At 48.3% G+C, this 21,110-nt stretch overlaps 1 protein-coding gene across 5 annotated transcripts in view; it reads right to left on the bottom strand.

The window, feature by feature from the left end:
- SMOC2 (SPARC related modular calcium binding 2) overlaps window positions 1-21,110 on the bottom strand; it is a 149,854-nt gene that overhangs the window by 45,435 nt on the left and 83,309 nt on the right. The gene's annotated exons all lie outside the window — the stretch shown is intronic.

Genomic DNA, 21,110 nt, shown 5'->3' with positions numbered 1-21,110 from the left:
CACAGGTGGGACCCAGGCCCCAGGGACAGCCACGGTCCTCTGCTCTGGGTCCCCGTCAGGGGCCCGGGCCAGCAGGCACGTGGTCCAGTCCCAGCGAGTCCTGGCGGCCCCTCCCGCTGCAGCCGCGATGTGCTGACACCACTACCCACACCCCCCAGGAGGGTCCTGGAAGAGCAGCCCCCCACTCGCCCCGAGGGCTGACTGAGGCTGAGTCTGGAAATCCCAGCTGCAGTATTTCCGAAACAGCCTGCGTTTCTGGAAATTAGTCAAGAAGAAGACGAGGGGCTTTTTTTTTTAAAGCTGTGTCCAGGGCTTAGCGCTGAAACTCATCCACACGAAAACTAAGCGATCACTTAAAAAACTTCCGGGGCCGGGTATTTCCATGTATAAAGCCTTATGTCTTTTTATGTTAATAAATTCAGTTTCTTTTTTGCATTTGGACATGAGCTTACTTAGATCCACCTTCTGCCCCAAAGAGACCGAGAATGCCTTAGAACCATATAAACGAGTCCATGCTACTCAGTGATCCTCAGATGGGAATGAATTTCAGTCAAATGAAGGTGAAGACCACTTTATCCCTCACTAGAGATTCACAAGAGCTTCAAAATATAATCCAGAAAACATTGGGCACAGAATATTCCAAATGTTCCTGTTCTGCATCCTTCCAGCCCAAATACATGGCATTAAAAATTCACAGCAGCGAACTAAACCTCCTCCTCACCCGTGTTAAAGAATTCCAGGGGCTTCCCTGGTGGCGCAGTGGTTGGGAGTCCGCCTGCCGATGCAGGGGACGCGGGTTCGTGCCCCGGTCCGCGAAGATCCCACATGCCGCGGAGCGGCTGGGCCCGTGAGCCATGGCCGCTGAGCCTGCGCGTCCGGAGCCTGTGCTCCGCAACGGGAGAGGCCACAACAGTGAGAGGCCCGCGTACCGCAAAAAAAAAAAAAAAAAGAATTCCAAATGTGGGCGCTTGTTTCCAGTTTCCGCCCTTGGAGTGGGGTTTCTCTGGCTTGGCCTCTGCACCGAATCAGAGCCAGCGCGAACAAACAGCCCACCGCAAGACCTCTCACCCTCGGACAGGGCTGTCTCAGAACAGGCTCTCCCTCACCTGAGCTGTCTTTGGGGATCTAAAGATTCTTTTGTTTTCATATTTCCCCGTAAAAGGGAAAAGAAAACAGACAACATATTGGACGAATATATTTTAAATAAAATCTTCAGAGCAATTTCCTGCTTAGAAAGTAATTTTCCACAGATTACGTTTTAGCCTGCTTTGAAACGAACTAACTACAGTTTACAGGGAGGTTATAACTGTAGAGGTGACACCGCACAGGTGGGGAACCCCCGAAAGCTGGGAAGGGGTGTGCTTCTGTGTCAGTGCCGCTGTGGCTGGCGATGGGGGTATGGCACTTAGGAGTTAGGCACCTGACGCAGGTGACGACGCAGGTGACCAGACTGAAGGAGGCTCCCCATGCAGTGTGTCACAGAAACCGTGTTTCATAAGGGTTAGCTCTCATTTTCATTATTTTTCCAGCACTGAAAAAATGCCTGAAAATAATTTTTTTTTAATGGCTGGCACCCCAATAAAGAGGTTAAAAACAAATAAATTTAAAAAAGAAAAAATAATGCCTGGCATATCACAGGCACTCAATAAATCTGTTTTGAGATAACTCACAGTCCTGGCATTAACAGTTACAAACCACCTAGATTTTCTTTCCCTAGTAATTCCATTTGCAATCTGAGGACAGTCGCATGTACATTTAATGCTGGGATGAGTTCATCTACTGACTGTGTTATCAGATGCTGCTATCGTGTGAGCATAGCATCCCTGCACACGTCCTGGAAGAACACAAAGGGACGGGGCGCCTGGGATTCGCCCCTCACTCCGACTCAGAAGACACTCACAGTGCTTCCTCCTTGGCTGACCTCAGCCTCCTGAAAATGGACGAGGAGGGTGGAAGCTGTAATGCTGTGTGTCCAGACTGACGTCTTGTAGGATAATCTCGAAGCCCAGGTTGGTTCAAATCTCACAGTCATTCTACATTGTTTAATGAACACGAGAGAAGAAGGAAGAAATGGCCCTTGAGCCACGCCATGCGGTTCTGTTCCTAACAGCGAGCACCCTGGTCCCTGCTACAGAGACAGCCCTGCACCCTCAGCTTCCGCCCCCTTTAGGAAGGAATGTGGTCTGTGAGCATGTGGACCAGGTCCCGAGCCCACTCCGGGACCCTGAGCTGTCTGAGCTGCCCTCTGCTCTCCGAGGCATCCGTGCAATTCCATTAAATTCCCTGTGGCTTTCATTTCCAGAAGTGGATCTTTTTTGGGGGGGGTCGGGGCCGTCTGCAAGTTAAGAATTTTAAATAGCAAAGTCATGATTCTAAATCAGCCCAACCTCCGGATCGGGCACTTGGTTTCCACCAGTAGTCACACTGTACTGACTGGTGCACTCAACAAACACTGCACCAGGCACTGCTCTGGGCGCCAACAGGGTACCCGGGTACGGGCTTTCTAATACACGGCTCATCTCTAATACACACAAAAAATGGATGGCGCTGCATTTCTTATAAAAGCACCACCCAAGTTTTTAAAAATTCATACTGATCGTTTCCTTTAAGTTCTGTACTTTTCTGAGCACTCTAGATTTTGCTCAGCAAATAGGCAGATACATAAATCAAACCGACCCCCTGTGTTACAGGGTTAATTTAACGAGGCTTTCGCTCCAACTGTGACTAGGAAACTGGCTTGGAATCAAAATGACAATGACTCACGTTTCTTTCTGAAGTGACCGATTCGTTACTTTAGATCATGGGGGCAACCTAAGGAGGACGGAGGCTGGGCTACACGGCTTCAGAGGCAACTGGTTCCTGTCTTTTGAAACCCTCAAAGTAGCTGGTCCGTCCCTCACTGGAGTTCCACATGCAGGCGGCTCAGCTGATGGCGGGACCTGCTCCAGGAAGCTCTCCTGGAGACACGTTGCTTACTTTCCTGTGCACTTGGCCCTTTTTCAGAAGCTTTACTAGTGAACAGAATTTATGGTGTGATTATCTGGGCACAAAATGCTTTCCATGCTCTATCCAAGAACATACTGATCTATAGAAATAGTTCTGGAAAATTCCTGAAATGGCCCTTTTGAGGATTGTACATCATATTTGAAGGCTCACCATAAGCAAGGTAGTATTGATTAAGTCAACCACCTCTTAAAATTTGCTGAGAATGTTGTAAAATATGGCAGACATCGTTGCCAAGTCAGAAGAGAGTCCGTGTTTGTTTATATAAACATCCTGGCTGAAGTTAGAGCCGTTCACTTATGCAACTTTATTTGGTAAACCTGGCTCCGTGTGGGGAATTCAGTTTCTCTTACGGGAGAAATGCAATTACATTTTACATTTTAGGGTCATATGGAAGGAAGTGGATCTTCTTTAAACAAATTCATGATGGTCCAAGGGAACAGAGGCTAAGGGGCTGTCCCATCTGTCTAACAGTCACCCTCCTGAGACAGCTGAGCTCTGCCCCATCCCGCCGGGGCCAAAACGAGATGGCTGAGGGGAAAAGCTCCTGGAGCGGGATTATCTCCAGCAAAGACGCCCCTGCTCTGTGCAGGATGTTAATCGCGCCTGGAAAAGGAGATGAACGGCCAACAAGTCGCATTTCATCGCACTGGAAACTTACCCCATCACTGAGACACACGGGAACGGGACTCCAAAAAGACAAGTCCCAACCACGTTTTAGAAGAATGTCAGTGAGATCTCATCACATGGTGGGAAAGAGCACAGAAAAAGGGACTCTTGAGAGAAAGTAAAAATGGAGAGGGCCAAACAACGATGGTGGAAATAGGCGAGAGGGAAGGAGGGACGGTTGGAAGGCGCTTGTGAAGTTCTGGTCAGGACTGGCTGAGGACCAGGTGAAAGTGTGTGTGCCAGTGGAGACGCCTGCAGCTGGCTGGTGGGTCAGCGTCGCAAAGGGTACCAAAGCTGGAGTTTTACAGTAACTATCTCATGAAAAGCTAGGTTTGAAACCATTCCAAAAGGATGTCCTCCAATGGATAAATATGAAGTTTGGGATTCTGGAAATAATTCAGCATGAAAATAAAATAACTAATGCTCACAAAATTCAAATTATACCGTCCACTTTCATAGGTCAGATGAAAATATTTACGTTTTCTTTCCTATTCAGACGAGATCAGGCACGTGCAGGGTGGTACGACCGACCATGACTTCTTTCCTATTCAGAAGGGCTTTAACTACATAATTTTCTCTTATACTGAATGTTGGGGAGTTAATGTGTGAAAGAAGAAGAATTGAAAGAGAAAAAATGAACAGAAGGAATTTTAATGTGAGGGCGTCCAAAGGAAGGTGAGCTGTGTCGAAAGAAGCCACTGAATTTGTCCAAGAAAAACCACCCAAAGACAGTCCCCACTTGAGGAATACGTTGCGGGCAAAGGAAACGTTGAGAGATGATTTAGAATTGATGATTGGGTTGACTAATTGGGTTGAATAAAGCCTGAAGCATTTTTATAGGCAGCAATAACATATCGTATCCATTCTAAAAACATGGTCTGCAGACTTGGCCGCATTTCAGAAGGATGCCCATGGCAGCTATCAGTTTTGTGGTCAGCTCTCCCTCTGAAGGGCTTCCCATGAATACTGGGGGGTTTACGGCAGACACAGAAAACCCCACCCACAAAATGAAAAGTTTGGTAACCTGGATGCTGTTAATACATTTTAGAACTTACACTCACCAAAAGACACTATTGAGAAAGTGAAAAGGCGAGCCCCAGACGGGGAGAAAATGTTCGTAACACACACACCTGACAAAGATTCGGGTTATGTCAATAACCCCTACGAATCAATAAAAAGGACAAATAATCTAATTTAAATTGGGCAAAGATCTGAACAGACAATTCAAAAGGAAAGGTATGTGACTCCACAATAAGCAGTGAGAAAACCGCCGGGCGTCCCCAGTCCCCAGGGAAATGCAAAGCAAACCCACAGGAGGTGCCTCCGTGGGCCTGCGGGAGGGGCCCCGAGGACCCACTCCAGAGGCCCCCGAGGCTGGCGACGATGTGGTGCAGTGCGGACCCTCCTGCGTTCCTCACACAAGTGTGACGTCTACACCAGGTGTTCACCCAAGAGTAATTAGAACACACATCCACAGAGCGATGGGTGGAGAATGCACACAGCAGCTTTGCTCATCACAGCCCCCAAACGGAAACAACCAGAAGAGCCATTTACTGGAAAACACCCAGATCGTGGTATACGCATACAATGTACAATTGTGCATATAAACTAGAGAATAAATGGGAAACAAATAAGACCCACAAGAGTGAATCTACAAACTATTATAATGAGTGAAAAAGGCAGAAACCAGGACTTATATGATGCCATCATTCCACTTATACAAAACTCTAGCCCAGGTAAAAGGATCGTCGAGTGATGGAAACCTAAGCGGAGGTGGCCTCCGAGCACCCTGGCCCGGGAGAGCCTGAGAGCATCGGCGGTGGTGAAGACCTCCTGCCCTGGGGGACACACACGCTGCAGCCCACCTCACTGTGCACACGTTCCTGATAGACAATCGACACCTAAATGACGCGTAAAAAGTTCTCTTAATAAAAATAAAATAGGGATCCTAAGATATGAGAAAATAGCGACCACAGTTTAATGGGCAATATATTTATTTTCCTTTTTGGTCTATCTGAAGATGGACAGTATCTCGGATTCAGTGATACACCAAATACACGTGCGAGTCCATCTCTGGCTCCCAGGAACAGTACTTAACAAACGCTTAGTCTTCTCTTTCTTTTTGTCCACCAGGATGTGGTGTTCCATTACCCACTAAACAAACACAGCAGGCTTGACGTTACACCAGTAAGGCCAGCCTTGTTCATAATAGGCTCTTGGTAAATGAGGACATTGGGATTGACATATACACACCACTACATATAAGACAGATAACCAATGAGGACTTACTGTAGAGCACAGGGAACTCTACTCAATGTTCTGTAATAACCTATATGGGAAAAGACTCTGAACTGGAAGGGACATATGTATACGTATAACTCATTCACTCTGTAGTACGCTGGAAACTAACACAACATTGTAAATCGACTGGACTCCAACGATGATAATAATAGTCATAATAATAAGGCCCTCGGGCCTCTAAGTACTGGCTTAATTGGGTGAGGACAGTTTTTGCTATGAGAACGTGCAGAATCTGCTCAGGTCCCATGTCCAGTGGGCATGAGTCTGCCCTGCAGGAACATCTAAGCTACGGGCAGTTTTCACATCCAGCGGAATCTGCTGCAGAAATGACCAGGTGAGTCCATCTGTCCCCCTGCTCTCCTCCCAGCTTTCTGGGTGCAGTCCCTGTGTTCTGCCTCAGTGTCCTCTGCTGGCCGGGATCCTGTTGCTCTGGCCACCCTGCTGCACTGCCAGGACCTGCGTGGACTAGTTTGTTTATCTTCGAAGGCCTTGGCCAAGTCCAGTTGCCATGGCAGCCACCAGCTGGACGGCTCAGAAATGCATCGTTTCCCCATCCAACACTCACGGCCATCCGGACGGTGCTCTGCTGGGCCCTCAATCCCCACCCTCTCAGCTTCTCTCACTCGGGATGATTATGTACTGATTTCCAGGAATAAGTGATGACACGTTGGCCCAATCCGTCTTCTCTCCCCTTCACCAGGGGTTTTGCGGCTCCCCCAGACACTGGCAGGGTGTCTCCCCTGTCCTGTGACATTGGGCTCAGACGTGGGAACTACACTGCTCGTGGGGTGTCTGCAGGCTGGGGCTGGACACCTGTATGCGTGTGGGCCACTCTCCTGCCCTTAGGTGTTGCCAGGAGCAGGGCATCCTCTGGTCTCCTCACTCACATCCTCCTCACTCACTCAGAGGAGAGATGTATGGGACAGACCCAGACCCACATGCAGCCTGGAGCCTCCCAGCAGAGCCCCATGATCAGCAGATGCATGAGAAATGAACACTTGTCGCTGATCACAGCTAACATCCTGGGGCTATTTGTTATGAAGCAGTAGCTGTCAGATACAATAGGCATTCTGGTGTCAGCTTCAGAGGGCAAAAATCAGCATCTTCTATTTTCTTTGCATTTCCTTATAGTATTTTCAGAATTCTCTCAAAAACTACACCTAGTTAAACCACCAAATATCTTGCTTCTCCTGGCATTTTGCCACTTGCCCTTATCAGTACACGGCCCCTGCCTTTCACATGCATAAGGTCAATGGCACATTCACATGTGCTCAGCAAATACGGTGGATGCGGGGCTGGCCTTCCCACAAGGAAGCAGGGTTTCAGAGGGAGGGTCCACGGCAAGCGGTGGGCTGCCGGGCAGCAGGAGCCAGAGTGGGGGCTCTGGAGGAGGTAAAGCAATTTCCACAAGCAGCGGAACGCCTTGCAAGGAGGAGTGCCAGGATCATGTTTGTGTTTTAAACCCTGTTGGCAAAGCTTGCAGACAAAAGGCCAGTTCAAGGCTGTCCTTAGTCCCTACAAGGGATAACGAGGGCTTAATCCGAGGCCACCAGACACACATGACAGAAAATAACAAACCTGGAACGTTAGTAAACGCAGATTGAGATGCACAGGTAACTCGGCACAAAGTAATGACGAGTACCAAATTAAAGGCGGGACCACCATGCCCCTGTGGACCAAGGATGCTGTCACCTCCAGAGCCCTCACACCGACACGCATACTAACCTCGTCAGGACACTGAATCAACAGGAAGACTCGCACCCTCGCTCTGTCTTAAAATGTATATGACGGCTTTTGGGGCTCCTAAAGTGGACATTATTTTCTTTAATACAGATACCTAACTGCTGTGTGTGATTATACATTGCTTAGCTGGTGGATACTAAAAGCTTAACTGCTACATAGAATGGAAGTCTGTGAAGTATTCTGAGGTTTACAAAGGACTTCACATATAAAAATATTTCGGGGATAAAATAATAAACAATCTGTCCAGTAGGATTCACTTATAAAACGCATATGAGGGACTTTCCCGGTGGTCCAGTGGTTGAGACTTCACCTTCCAATGCAGGGGGTGCAGGTTCGATCCTTGGTCAGGGAGCTGGGATCCCGCATGCCTTACAGCCAAAAGGCCAAAGCACGGAACGGGGGCAGTGTTGTAATGAATTCAATAAAGACGTTAAAAATGGTCCACATCAAAGAAATCTTTGAAAAGAAAAAGAAAGCATAGGAGTTTCACACACAGCAGAGATCGGAGAGTGATACTCGATAACATTTAGTGGGTTCTTATGACTACCTGCTTTTCAGGTATTAATTTGCTTGATCACACCATAATGGAAAAGAATGTATAAAAAAATATGTATAACTGAATCACTTTGCTATAATTCTGTGAGGTGGGATTATTGTTATCATTTTGCAAGTTCTGTGATTGAATCAGAGAAGGTAAAGACAGAGTGTCAGAGACAGGGTTTAAACGGAGCCATCCTGGCCTCGAAGTCCTGGTCTGAGGCCAGGCCCGCTCTCTTAGAATCCATTACTTAATTTTTACATATGTTGTCTTCATCAGTCATGGAATTGTCTGTGGTTTTCTTTTTAATTGCACAACACAGATGATCAAAGAAGGAAAAAAAAAAAAAGAGAGTTGCCCCTGTAGAATTTGATTTTCTAGAAATGGCAGAGTGGGTGGGGGGAGACCTTGAAACTTACAGTTTTGATGGAATATAATTACTCACATGTCCACTTTCAGTAAAATATCAAACTGGGATTCATGGCGCTAAGGCTTTGCGCATAAGTGACACATGTTTACGATCAATTGTATAATTTAATTCCAAAGGAAGAGCTTTAAGATTAGCTTTTAAATCCAGGATTGTTGCCGTAACATTTACAGGCATGCGGGCAGGGAACCCAGCTACATGCATATTCTCCTTTAATCCTGGTAATAACAGACCGAGGTATACGTATTACCACGTGTATTTTACCAGTGAGGAAACACGGGCTCTGAAAAGTTTTATATCTCACTCAGGATGGCAGAGTCAGGCGAAGCTGGGTGAGAGTTCACACTCACACCAAGGCAAACACGCCACATCCCACACACGGCACCCCTGCCCCTCTGCCCTTGGAAGCCACATACCAGTCCTGTCTAGAAACATCCCCAAAATGGTATAAACAGGTAACACGGGAAGCCCACAGTCAAACGTATATTTCCCAAAAAATAAAGATCTGGATGTAATTCACAGATACAGTTTCTTTGGAAAGAAAAGAGTGACCCCGGGTGTCCATTCTAATTGCTTTCTTCCCATGTTTATTCCTGTAGCAACAGACCTAAGTAACCGTTTCTAGTCTGAACCCGAGTCCCAGACAGGGGAGAGAAGCGACCCAGCGCCCTGAGCCCCGGAGAAGACCACCCACCCCAGAAGGACCTCAGAGCCCCTGACAGAGAATGGCCCAAACCACACCCGCTTCCATCCTAACCTCTCTCTGTATCTTCTAGATTGTTTTATCAGTGACAGTCTCACCAACATCACTCTTGAAAACCTGAATCCGGGTCCCTTTTATTCCGCTCTTTCCTCTGCATGGACCCTAATTCTCCAGGGTGCTCCCTGGACCCCTGACCTGTCCCCACCCTCACTGCATTGGCCTCAGCGAGTCTCACCAAGGCCTCCACCGCGGGAGCCTCTCCTGCCGCTGCTCAAGGACCCCGAGACCTGGGTCATCCCTAGCACAGCACCCCTCTCTCTCCAGGACAACAGACAGCTGCCGCGTCCTTTTCTCACTCACAGAGCTGTGGGCAGTCAGCGAGGGGTAAACACATCATTGCACCGAAAATGTGCCCTAGAAATGTTACCTGTTTTTCCCTTTAAGTTCTGCAGAGTCAGGAGACACGACAAAAGGAAGGTAAGAAAAGCAGGATGATTTTATATTTGGATGCCTTACAGAAGAAATCAGAATATTTCCCATTGTCCAGAAGGTCTCACGTTAAGCTCAGTGGTTTAAGCTAACACAGCTGATTGCAACCTATTTTAAAAAACGCTGTATCCAGAGGTGGCCACATTTCTCCAAACTCGTTCTCTTTGCAAGTGGACAAACAAAAGAGGGCTTTACAAAACCGAGATGAGAAAGAGAAAACACAAAGCAACATTCTGACCCAAGCGATACTGCCTCTGGTGCACTGCCCACCCTGGTGTCCTGGACACACCGCGGCCCGGGAAGGATGCCAACCCAGGCTCCGGTACTCACTCACCGAGTGTTCTGGGGGTCTCCCCATCTACAGGGTGAGGAGAACGGGGCCCATCTGCATCGCCCCTGGGAGTGCTGGATTCAGCAAGGTGCACACAGTCCTGGCACACAGTGCCCCGCCCTCTGAGCGTGGCATCCCTTTCTCCCCGGCGGGGCAGGATTGATAAGTAAGGGCCCAGACGACTAGCGCAGCAGAGATGCCTGCTCAGAGGAGGTGACCCTGCAAACAAGCGTCTTACTTCAGGATGAGAGGCCCTGTGCTGGAAGATCTTTAACCCTCATAACCAGGAAGAAATGACAGGCCAACTCTTGCGAGTCAGGGTGGAAAATTAAGTGACTTTCCTAAGGCCTCACAACAGTTACAGTAGAAGCAGGACACAAGCCAGGTCTCCAACCCTGAGTCGATGCTACGGAGCCCCAAACAGAAAAGCCTGAGGCAGTGGGGTCAGCCGTGACCACGGCGGGTCTCCCGGGGGCAACATCCCCGCCCTGGCTCAGCTCCCAGGACACGCAGGAAACAACCCATCACGGGAGGCACCGTGCCGTCACAGCCTCACCTTTGTCCAGCCTTCGGTCAACGCCCCACCTGAAGGCACCCGTACCTGACCCAGGTCTGAGGGGAAGCAAGACACTCCTGGAAAGGAACAGGGCTCCAGGCACCACTGCTGGGATGGCTGCCGGACAGCGACGCCCTCACCTCCATCAGCCACTGGGGATCTTAGCGAGGCCGGTCCCGCGGGTAAGTGTTTCCCCCGGGACTGCCCACAGCGAGGAATTCTGATACTCTCCAGTTCCTCTCCATCTAATCACTGGACCCGAAATACCCATCCCAAAGGAAACCAGAACCATCAGGCATAATCGGGGTGGGAGGGAAAGAGAGAAGGTCATGAGTCCAAGTTCCGGCAAACCCTGGAACTGGGAGCACACAGACCTCACGCACGATAAGTGCCCCGACCGAAGTTCGGCCTTAAGACTTTTCTTTGATGAAATGTGGGCAGATTTCAATGGGCAAACAGCCATTTGAAACCCACGAGTGTCTCCAAGGACAGAGCGGCGTGAGTTCACCTTCTGGGGGGTGGGGGGTCTTTCTTCTAAGGAAACCTTCAGAAAGGATGCTTCATGCCCCACATAGCGTGAACTTCCACACTTGCTTTGGGAGAAGAATCTGCATCACCTGGAGGTCGATGTCTGGGGCTGGGCAGCAAAGTGTTCCGATTAGGGATGGAAGTCCTCGTGCTGTCTGGATCCAAGACGGGTCTCGGGCTGGAGAGGCCTGACCACAAAACGTCTGTCCCCCATCTGCAGTGACACCTCCCCATCGGTCCACCAGCAAGGGGTTCACGCTGTTGTCGAATCTCCACGGCGCTTCGCTTGTCCCTTTATTTCTCAGCCGTCCTGGATGACTCTGTAGAGCTGGGGCTTCCCTCTTTGCTCTGAGGCGTCTGTCTTGTTGGCACTCCGACCAGTGGTCCTCAGAGGACGGCCCCAGGACCCCTTCCCAGGAGGCCCCCGAGGTCAGAACTATTTCTGTAAATACTGAGGTGCCCTTTGTCTTCTCAGGCTCACAAGGGACTCATGATGACACCTAAGGGAGCGTGTATTAAAAAGTTCCCAGTTTTGATACTAAGCATAAATACTGATGAATATAAACCATGTTTAAAAAGCCCTTTGGGGGCCTCAGTCAGTTCTAGGAGCATAAAGGGAGTCTTAGACCAGAGGGTTTGCGAGCTGCCGACGTAGACCATAAACTTGAATTATTTGAGCCTAAGAACCTTGTGCTATACGTTCATTTTCTAAGGGAGCACGTAGTAGGCCCTCCTGATGGCAGCAGACCCGCGTAAGGCCCCGTCTCCACGTCTCCTCCGTCTGCACACGGCTCTGCCCGCCGGACAGCTGAGGAAAGAAACGTCAGGAAGACAACACCCCGACCCCAAGCAGGCCGGCCGGGGAGGAGCCCGGTCTAGGGCCTGCAGGACCGGCTGCCTCGGCTGTGTGGCCAACAGATGTGGACAGCCCGACTTAGCGCTGGGCAGCTGTGAGAGCCTTGAAATCCGGGAAATCTCATGCTCAGGGAGGATCTGACCTCACAGATGAGTGACGCAAAGAAGAGAGGCCGTCCACCCCGAGGGGTGGGGACACCCGGAGGGGGCATCTGAGGAGCCGCTGAACTGGCAGAGCTGAGCGTCCTCGAAGGAGAACCAGGCAGGGGGGCTGGTCCCAGGCCCGGGGCAGTTTCCTGCAGCTGCCGTGATGGTTTCACACTGTTTGGGGGAGTTCATTTTCAGATGTTTGCAGCTGGCTCAAACGGTTCTGTTTGCGTTTTCTTTCCTCAGTCAAGCCAGACCCTTGGCGTACCGCGCCTCCTTCAAGAAGACGCCCACACCTGTGCGGGACTTTCATCTTCCGCCAAGACACAAAGAGCAAAGGGAGGCTTCCCTCTGTCTCCGAGCGCCTCGTCCCGGCCGCTGGCGGGATCCCCACGCCCTGGTCAGGGGGCTCTGTGCCCACCGCCGTGCAGTGAAGGACGAAGTGTATGTCTCCCAGCAGGATGAGAATAGGATGCTGGACGGAACACTAAGGAGGGCAGGTCTTACTGAAGTGTGTCGTGCCCATTTCATAATCTGGGTGTTAAGTCCCACAATAACTGTATTTAAATGTGCAGCCGTGAGAAGCAGTAGCTGAGTGGAGAGCGGTCCCCGTGATGACGGGCCCTGGGTTCCGGACGGTTCCGGACACCACGCTGCCCGGAGCTTCGCCTCATCCCACTGGTGGCCCTGATGGCCAAACATTCCCCAGAAGCCCTTCCTTTCTCAAGGGAGGAAATCTGAAGACACGTTTTGGCAGAAGTGTTCAAACAGAGCAGGTCACCAGCCAAGCCCCAGCCAACAGCGCGCCTGGTACCACGTTACCTACTAAGGCCACGTTTGGGCCCAGTGTACGCAGAGGGGCCCCTGCCATCCCACAGGCTGGCTGAGAGCCTGCAGTACCTGCAAGAGAAGAGCCTTCCGGCTGTCGGGACCAAGTGGGGGACAGAGTGTGACCTCCACAGAGGTCAGCAAGGCCAGACCCAGGTCGGCAGTGAAAGAAAAGCCGCTCTGTCACATGGCACACACGCCGGACGCCAGACCTCAGCCCAGATGGCTGCCCGCAAGATTGAAGCAGAAAACAGGTGCTCCAGATGCCAGTTGACTCTCCAGGGAAAGGTGTGCTCCCCTGCCCCACCCCACCCCACGCAGGCCCCGCTCCGAGCCACCCTTTCCTGGACCTCCTCCAGCCTGCGAGGCCCCGGGCTCCCAGGTTCACGGTGACCTCCGGCCTGGGACACAGGGTCCAGGCTCAGGGCACCTCGTCTTCACACTGCAAGGCCCCACGGACCGGCTCGTCTTCCCTCCCTGACACACCTTCTGTGTCGCTGGGGCCCGGACACCCCATGTAACCAACCTTCATCCCCCCACCGACCCCAGCACGGACACTCCCAGCACCAGGCAACCCCCAGCATCCTCCACCCGCTTCCTGCCCCGCTTCTGCCGTTCTGAGGGCCAGGCACAAAGCCCGCCCACAAAGTGGGGTGTTCAGCCACAGAAACTGTGTCCCTGGAGGAGAGGGCCGTGGGGACACCGGCTACAGGCTGGCTCGGCTGTCTTTCCCAGGCACTTGGAAAAGATGAAGGGATGAAAAGTGAAAAGAAGAAAAAGTTTCATAAAATACGCTGCCAAAAATAAATAAAGCAGAAATAAATGCAACGAAGGATTAGAGATGTTCCCACCAATAATACCTGTCTTACACTTTCCAACCACAGAAGAGCATTTCAAATACACTTCTTAGTAATTAAAATTATGTTATCTTGAATTCTTCCCAATACCCAAGTTTTCTTTTCAAATATCTCCCAAGTCCCAGGGAGCCTCTCTCCCAGGCTCGTGAATGTGTCTTCTCGGAAACAGATGTTATTTCAAGCTCTCGTCTCCCAGAACGTCTTTCAGCACCGCTGTTCAAAGCGGCAGCAATAGGGCCCACGGGCGGCCTCGAGCACAGGGAGAGCTGCTTCCTTCTGGCTGAGACTGAGGCCGAGGGTCCACGGCACAGACCTGGGTCACGGAGACGGGGAAGCAGCCCCCGAGTGAGACCAGCTCTGACAGCTGTCGAGACTCCCCTGGTTGTTCCCAGAAAGACTTGGCCGAGAACCTGCATCTTTTCCATATCCTCCTGTACAACATCTAAACTCTCATTTCTTTGCTTTTAGACCTTATTTCTGGTCTCTATTAATTCTATTCCCAGTCATCGCCCCATCCACAGCCAATTACTGAATATTTTTAAGTCTTAACACTGTTTCAGAGCCATAAATAGACCCACACAAATATAATTAGCTGATCTTTGACAAAGGAGCAAAGACATTTCAATGGTATAAGGATAGTCTTCTCAACAAATGGTGATGGAGCAAGAGGACTTTGGAGCAAGGCACTTTGGTCCAAGTGCCAAAAAACGAATCTAGATACAGACATCACACCCTTCACAGAAATTAACTCATAATGGATTATAGGCCTAAATGGTGAATGAAAAACTATAAAACTTCTAGAAGGTGGTATAGGAGAAAATCTAGGTGAACTTGGGTTTAGTGATGACGTTTTAGATACAACACCGAAGGCAATGACCCATGAAAAAAATAATTGATAAGTTGGACTTTATCAAGATAGAAAACTTATATTCTGCAAAAGACACTGTCAATAGAATGAAAAGATAAGCCCCTGACGGGAAGAGGATATCTGCAAAACACATGTCTGCAAAAGATTTACATCAAAAATACACAAAGAGCAGTTAAAATTCAAAAATAAGAAAACAATGCAAGGGAAAAATAGACAGAAGACCTTCACCAAAGAAGACCCACAGATGTCAAGTAAGTACGTGAAAAGATACTCAGTATAATATGTCACTAGGGGACTTCAAATAAAAGCAATAATGAGCTACCACTACACACCCATTAGCGTGGATAAAATCCAAACAAAACCACCCAAAACGGACAACACCAAATGCTGGTGAGGATGCAGAGCAACAGGAACTCTCACACGTTGCTGACGGGGGTGCAGACGGCATGGCCACCCTGGAAAACAGTGTGGCAAGTTTGTGACAAAACTCAACATGCCCTCACCATATGAGCCAGCAATCACACTCCTTGGCATTTACCCAAGTGAGTTCCCTATGCTCGCGGGAACTCGGTGCTTTCTGTAAACCTGAAAGCACTGTAAAAATAAAGTATGTTAAAAATAAAATAATTAAAATACTGTTCCACATCTGAAAAGATGTGAGTGTGAAATTCTAACAACAGGAACTGACGCCCCCACAGTCTTTGAGCGGCTTCTCACTTACGCCCACGGGACTGGTTCCCGACACAATCAAGACCCCCAGTCATCCTGGGTCCTCACTACCATCTTATTGGCTCAAAACTCTAATCTCCACCTTATGTCACATCTAAAATGTTACAAGTCACCATAGGAAATTCACAGGCATTCAGTACTGACTTAATCATCTATTAGACGTCCACTGTGGCCTTACAAATTATAAAAAGGCACAACAAGGAAATAGCAGGCAGTAATTTTTAAACAGAGGCAAGACATGAAACAAGGAGAAATATCCTCAATAATTTATTAACATCTGCTTCAACCCGTAAGTCCTCTTCTTCCTAGGCAGTTTGGTCATAACATGTTGTTATTTCAAAAGTTAAAGCAATGGCTTTAGATAAAACAGTCCAGTGATCATGAGAACACATAATGATTGGAAAGCACTTACAATGTTTTTTAAAAACTCTTCAGTTAATGAAAACTCTCTTCCCAAGCAGAATTTTAGAGGAATTTTTCTTTCTTTTCCTCTCTTTTAGTTTTAAAAACTGACTTCTAAAATGAAGAAAGAACCCATCTTTCTCTCGATCCAGAATCACACCAAAACAGAAAAACAAAGTATTTCCAAGTGTCCAACGAAAGAAAGCATGCCTTTCAGCTGAGGCTAATGTTGGACAATGTGTTTCTCAAGTTAAGTTCCAAAAGTCATGAGCAATATAAACAGGGGGTCAGAGGGAGTGCTTCTTGGCATTCCTAGTCAAGGGAGCAGCTGTAGATAAAGACGCTGGACCACCCCCCTCGGCCGGTGTGCTGTCCAGGCTTCTCTACACATCTTCCCAGCTACTCATCTAATAGGTGTGCGTCCTCCAGCACAACCGAATGTGCCACACACTGTGATCTGCAAAATCTGCTCTATGAAGTCCACAGGCGTACAAAGTAAGGCAGTCGTCCATTACAAGAGGCTATAAAGCCTCGCACGTTGCGTTTATAATATCCATTACGGCATGAAGATCACGTATTTCTTAAGAACCTGCACAGCTGTGTGAACACTCGGGGTGGCCTCAGAGGGCACAGAGAATATTGGAAACAAACATCCCTGCTGGCAGGAGCGGCAGACACTGAGGCGGCCTCATAAAATACAGGACACCTCTTCTTAGTTAATGTAAAGCTGTACTCGGCTGGTTTTCAAAAAAATAGTAAAAAAGCATCACAATGAAGAATACCCGTTTATGCAAATCAAAACTACAATGAGACATCACCTCACACTAGTCAGAGTGGCTATCGTTAAAAAATCTGCAAATAACAAATGCCGGAGAGGCTGTGGAGAAAAGGGAGCCCCTCCTACACTGTTGGTAGCGATGTAAATTGGTGCAGTCACTGTGGAGGACAGTACGCAGGTTCCTTAGAAAACTAAAAATAGAATTGCTGTATGACCCAGCAATCCCACTCCTAGGCACATATCTAGAGAAAACCATAATTCAAAAAGATGAATGCACCTCTATGTTCACAGCAGCACTATTTGGGGACTTCCCGGTGGTCCAGTGGTTAAGACTCTGCGCTTCCATCACAGGGGGCATGGGTTTGATCCCTCATCAGGGAATTAAGACCCCACGGAAAAAAAAAAAAGGTCATAGCAGTGCTATTCACAATAGCCAAGACATGGAAACAGCCTAAATGTCTATCGACAGATGAATGGATAAAGAAGATGTGGTACATATATACAATGGAATATTACTCAGCCATAAAAAGAGTGCAATCATGCCATTTGCAGCAACACGGATGGACCTAGAGATGATGATACTAAGTGAAGTCAGTCAGACAGAGAAATATAAATACCATATGATATCACTTATATGTGGACTCTAAAACACAACACAAATGAACTTATCTATGAAACAGAAACAGACTCACAGACATAGAGAACAAACTTGTGGTTGCCAAGTTGGGGGGGGGGGACAGGTGGGGAGGGATGGATTGGGAGTTTGGGATTAGCAGATGCAAACTATTACATATAGGATGGGTAAACAGCAAGGTCCTACTGTACAGCACAGGGAACTATATTCAGTCTCCTGGGATAAACCATAAGGGCAAAGAATATATATATATATATGTATAATGTGTATAATCATATAATATATATGTATATGATATGTATCTATATATGTCTAATCACTTTGCTGTATAGCAGAAATTAAACACAACATTGTAAATCAACTCGGCCTCAATAAAAATGTTCAAACAGAAGAATGTCCACTTGATATAAGATATTTGTGGCCATTGAAGCCATACTGAGTTTGGAGGAAATTCTCAATTTTGTCTTCAGCCAACATTTGATACACTGGAATAAATTTCAATCTAGTGAAACATGGAAACTTTTATCAAAGGTTGATGAGAAATTACCCAGATAGCGTTCATGAGTATTACACTTCTTTAACCAAATACAAAATCATTCCTGTTGTAGGGGACTTTTCAAGAGAAAGATGCCTGGAGCCCAGGGTGACTGCAGAAAAGAAGGATGCAGAAGGGGGGCTGGAGATGTACACAAAGGGGGCACACCAACAGCCCCTTTACCTCCACGCTGAGCCGTTTTCCTGATAGGTTGTGCTTTCAGTGCAAACACCCAAATCCAAGCACAGTAAAATCACTCTGTTCTGTATGTTACGGACTGAGCTGTTTTCCTCCAAAACCCACAGGGTAAAGCCCTAACTAACCCTCAATATGCCTGTATTTGCAGACAGGGCTCTTAAGAAGGTGATTAAGGTTAAATGTGGTCATAAAGGTCATGGGACCCAAGTCCTTACAAGAGGAAGCACAGACACCAGGACTGCGAGAGCCCATAGCAGAGGCCATGTGAGGACACAGAGAAGATGCAGCTGTCTGCAGGCCAGGAAGAGCCTTCTCACCAGGACCCATCCTGCTGGCACCTCTGCTCGGACTCCCAGCCTCCAGCACCAGAAATAAACAGCTCCCCGCCCCAGCCTGTGGTGTTTTGTTAAGACAGCCCTAGCAGACAAATACATTGTACGAAAACTCGATTTTTTGAAGAAAGCCCAAGGAACCTTTCTCTGCTGGAGATTAGCCCAACAGAGGTTGAAAACAGGGAAGTGTGTTCATTGACAGGCAGGGTTGCCAGACAAAATACAGGATACCAGGTGAAATGAGAATTTCAGATAAATGAAGAATAGTTTTAGTATAAGTATATCCCATGCAAGTTTTATACTTTTTTCTTTCATAACATTTTCTCCTATCCCTTCCCCACTCAGACCTGCTGTTGATGTAACTGTTGGCCAACTTCACCAGCTGAAAGAAGAAAATTCAAGTTAGAGGGAGGAAATTTTCCAGCAGGATTAACACCAAATTCCACCCTCAAAGTTCAGGCTAGTCTATGGAAGAGGACGGTATAAGGGCGTATTTTTGCAAAGCAGGAAGACCGCTGGCTTTGGGGGCACGAAGGCCTCCGTGAGGCTCTGTGGGCGGCGGCAGCAGCTCCCTGTCTTACCCAAAAGGGGGTCTCAACTCTGGGCGACAAAGGGAGACCTTGGTTAGGCAACAAAATCATGAGCGACAAAAGAGAAATAGATAAATTGGATTTCATCAAAATTAAAACCCCTTGTGATTCAAAGGGCATTATCAAAAAAGTGAAAAGATAACACACAGGACGGAACAAAATACTTGCAAATCACATATTGGATAAGGGATCTGTATCTAGCATACATAAAGTCTAACAACTCCAGAACTAAAGGCAGATAACCAAACAATAAAAGGTGCACAGGATTTGAACAGACATGTCTCCAAAGAAGATTTACAAGTAAGCACCTGAAAAGTTGCTAAACGTCCTTAGTCATCAGGGAAATGCAGGCAAAACCACAAGGAGACTCGACTCCACACTTCCCAGAACGACTGTGATCCGAAAAATGGAAAATGACAAGTGCTGGGGAGGATGTGGAGAAATCGGCATCCTTGTGCGTTGCTGATGAGGACGCAAAATGGTACATCCACTTTGGAAAACAGTTTGTCAGCCCCTAAACATGTTAAATGTCGAGTTACGATGTGACCCAGCAATTCAACTGCTGGAGCAGTTATGAACCCAAGAGAAAACATATGTCCGCACAAAACCTTGTGTGGGAATGTTCATAGCAGCACTATTCGTAATAGCTGACAAGTGGAAACGACCCAGATGTCCATCAGCTGATGAACAGATAAATAAAATGTGGTCCATACATACGAGGGAACGTTACTGAGGCGTAAAAAGGGATGAGGTCCTGAGACGCACGCTGCCACATGGATGACCCGTATGAGCATAATGGTAAGTGAGAGAAACCAGTCACCAAGACGCCATATGGTAAGATTCTACGTACCTGAAATGACAGAACGAGTCCATCTACAGCGCCTGAAGCAGATTTGTGGTCACCAAGGGCTGGGGGCTGTCAATGGGGACCGATTGCTAATGAATATGGGGTTTGGGGTTTCTGGAGAGATGAAATGTTCTAAAACTAGGTTGTGGTGGTATCGCACAACTCTGTAACTTTACCAAAACTTCTGACTTGCACACTTCAAACTGGTCAATTGTACGGTATGTGAATCCCATCTCAATAAAGCTGCTTAAGGAAAACACACAGCATGGAGTGTGGATGGGCGGAGGTGGCTTAAGAGGTTGTAGAACGGGCGGCCACCTGGAGGCCACCAGAGGCCCTAGGAGGCACCCGGCCTTATGGCGAGGTGACCCAGGGAGCCGCTGCAGAACTCTGAACAGAGACGTGGCTCTTGCTTTAAAAGCTCAATGTCGAGAAAGCTGCAGTGGGGAGAAAGACCGAAGCAGAAACACAGATGGGGAGGCCTGGAGACCCTCAGAGCCCAAGCGGTGACCCAAGCCAAGCAAAGCTCAGATGCCTCAGTGGGCCCGGCGCTGCGGGCCTGGAGGGAAGCGGACGACATGACACACCTCAGAGGCAGGGCAGAATGGAGGTGTGAAAGGAAGGGGCACACAGCATGAGGACAACTGATACCTGTGTGGCCTTGGCCTAGTCCTCCGATGCCTTCCAGAAACAGTGCTTTGTTTTACATACATGTGTAATTACAAGAAAACACTTAAAGATGGCCAAAACCCTGCTGATAATGGTTAACACGTGTTTGCAGTGGGACCCAAATGTTCACAGAAATGAAAATCACCAGAGAAGCTGCTTAAAAGGCAGCTGCAGAAGCCCCACCCCAGAGGCTCCAGCGTTCTGATCGAGGGCGAGATGAGGAATGTGCATTTTAATCAGGATTCTAGGTCTGGTGGCGCAAGTTTCAACAGGCAGCACCGTGCTGTGGGAAGCACAGGCAACCAGCAAGTACGAAGCAGCACTGAGCTTCCCGGGGCGTGAGCACAGGGCTGGGGAGACGGGACCCAAGCACACACCCATCTGCAGCAGAACGTAAACGTATGTATACATAACATGAATACACACTCACAGGGGTGTGTGTGTGTGTGTGTGTGTGTGTGTGTGTGCAACCACACGAATGATGCAAAAGGAAACATAAGCTAACCAGTGAGACAATCACAGGACCTAATCACGCAGGGAAGCTATAGCATAT

The sequence above is a fragment of the Tursiops truncatus genome, chromosome 12 (genome assembly GCF_011762595.2).
Source record: "Tursiops truncatus isolate mTurTru1 chromosome 12, mTurTru1.mat.Y, whole genome shotgun sequence".
Taxonomy (NCBI): domain Eukaryota; kingdom Metazoa; phylum Chordata; class Mammalia; order Artiodactyla; family Delphinidae; genus Tursiops; species Tursiops truncatus.
This window is presented reverse-complemented; position numbering and strand designations above follow the sequence as displayed.